At 46.0% G+C, this 2509-nt stretch overlaps 1 pseudogene; it reads right to left on the reverse strand.

Moving 5' to 3' along the window:
* Positions 1 to 299: 299 nt before the first annotated feature.
* Positions 300 to 920, reverse strand: LOC102859385 (annotated as a pseudogene).
* Positions 921 to 2509: the final 1589 nt, after the last annotated feature.

Consider the following 2509-nt stretch of genomic DNA (forward strand, 5'->3'; position numbering starts at 1 on the left):
CGTCAACTTGATGGCACCTAACAGGTTCCTTATTACTCCAGTTAGGCAGCCGGGTTAATTATTGATTTGAAGCCTTTTAGTCTCCTCTACAAGGTGAGGCATTCAGCACGTTCTCTTTGTTCCATATTTGACCCACAAAACATTCTTTTTTTTTTTTTTTTGAGATGCCAAGAAATGTTTTTATTGCAAGCACAGTGATCAGGAGATGTCTTCTCACACAAAGGCTGTGAGGACCGCCACTCACAAAATCGCTCCCACAACCCTTCTTGGTTTAAAGCACAGTAGTCAGCTTCCTGCTATTAGGTGTACATCATTTCCGCCACGTGGGACATTTTCTTAGGAATATACAAGTAATATGCCATGTAGCCTGACAGGTCCTCAATGGTCACATCATCCACATAGACTCGCGCTTGCTCAGAACAGGAGCGGGGAGAGCCAGACAGAGTTCTGGTGTGGAACGACTGAGAGTAGTCCTCGAGCACGGCTCTTCGTTCTGGGGCCAAGGGCGGGAGGCTCTGCAGGCCGGAGAAGGAGTACACTTCCATACCGTGCCATCTCTTACACTGGTACTCCTTGCCCACGCAGGCACATAGCTTGCCCTGGTTTACCTTGGAAACAGAGTGAAAGTCAGAGAGATCATTGGCCTTCAGACTTGCGTGGGAGACGTGGGTGGCGTCAGAGGAGTCTTCCTTTTCACTCTCCGCTGGGAGCCCTGGAATCGAAGTTCTCAAAGGCCCAGCAGCTGCCCCAGCAGGATGGGCATCAGGAGGAGGAGCCGCAACGTATAAACGTTGGAGGATGAAGAACAAGCGATTTCGAACGTCGTCTACGCTGGGTCCTTGCTGCCCCTCGTGAAGACTTCCTCGTAGATCCACGCCAGCTGTCTTTCGACGCACACGCAGTTTTTCGTTTGGTGTCATCTGTACTTGTTCTGACTGATGTTCTAACACCTGTGCCTTCTCCAACAGACAGAGATGCTACAGTCCCTGATGCGTCCACCCTTAACTTCTTGAGAGCAGTTTGAAGACTCTCCTCCTTCTCCATCCTTGGCTTCCGATTTCATTGTGAAAGTTTTTACACTATTATGGATGTGCCCGTTAACACTCCTCGCAGCTGGCGCGTTCCAAGGATCCGGTGCCGTCAGTTCTGATCGTCCGTCCTCGATCGTAGCTAGCGCCTCCACAAAACATTCTTAATCAATTTCTTTCAGCCCTTTAGCATATCACACTCAGAACTGACAAAGCTTTCTGGCTAGATTGTCTCTATCAATGTAATCATGTCTTATTTTTCCACGTGTTCCTCTAAGATTTTTTTCCATCATGTCTCAAAGTAAAAAAAAAAAAAAGAAAAGCAAAAAAAACCCCAAACATTCTTAATCAATCTTTGTTGACTTCATGACTAAATGAATGAGGATTCAACCCTGGGTCTGTGTGTCCCCCTATCTCCATGCTTTTCACACCACACCCTGAAAATAGTTATTCTGTTTTTCTTTCTCCAGAAAAGGATGTGATGCTTGGAAACACAGAGGGTTACTGAAAGAGAGGACGGACGCTAAGGCGATGGATTGTCACAGTGACTACTCCTTCTTAGCATAGGGGAGATTGTCAGACTGGCACAGAACTGGGCAAGGATTTACTCTGTGGTGCATGGCATCGCTATGAGCAGGAAACAACTTGGTAGCCCCTAACAGCAAGAAAATTAAATTAGGAGCAGGACTGGTATAAATAATTGGTACAATGATAGTTTACAACATCATTGCTCTGGCAAAACGACACAGTATTTTAATAAGCAGAATTTCGTCGGTTTTAAAATCAACCTCTGATTGTAGCCTTCTGTTGTTGGTGTTGTTCAGGGCCATCCAGTTGACTCTGGCTCCTCGATGATCCTATGGACAGCAAAGGACAGAGTCCTGTCCCATCTTGGTGATCTCTGGTACACGCGAACCCATCACTGAGGCTGTCATAGCAACCCATCTCACGGAAGAACTCCGTCCTGTGTGCACTGCTTCTACGTTCGATCAACCATGCTGGTGACTGGTATTTCCTAGTGATGTATTCACAGTTGTTGCTAGATGCTGTAGAATTCAGTAAAACTCATAGCAAACCCATGAACAGCAGATCTGAGCCCTGTACTATCCTGTGCCATCCTCACAATTTCTGACACACTCAAGCTCATTTCTGCAGTCACTGTGTCAACCTAACTGTTTGAGGTCATCTCCTCCTTCATCATCCTTCCGCCTTCTCAAGCATGACATTCTTTTTCAAGGAATAGCCTCTACTAGCAACATACTAGCAAAGTATGTGTGAGGAAGCCTCATTGTCTTCTACGGGAAGCTAATACTAAATATGTTATTTTAGGATGACACAGTTCAAGTTGGAGTTCACCCTGAGGCACCAAGGCAATCCTTACGGGTTTACCGATTCTTGCATTGTATTTGCTTGAACTCTCCCTCCTGAGCCAAGCAGAAGGTTTTCAATAGAAAGAGCTTGGCTTCATTTGCATTGCATTT

Source organism: Elephantulus edwardii, unplaced genomic scaffold (assembly GCF_000299155.1).
Source record: "Elephantulus edwardii isolate Elephantulus edwardi_28Jun2011 unplaced genomic scaffold, EleEdw1.0 scaffold00035, whole genome shotgun sequence".
Lineage (NCBI taxonomy): Eukaryota > Metazoa > Chordata > Mammalia > Macroscelidea > Macroscelididae > Elephantulus > Elephantulus edwardii.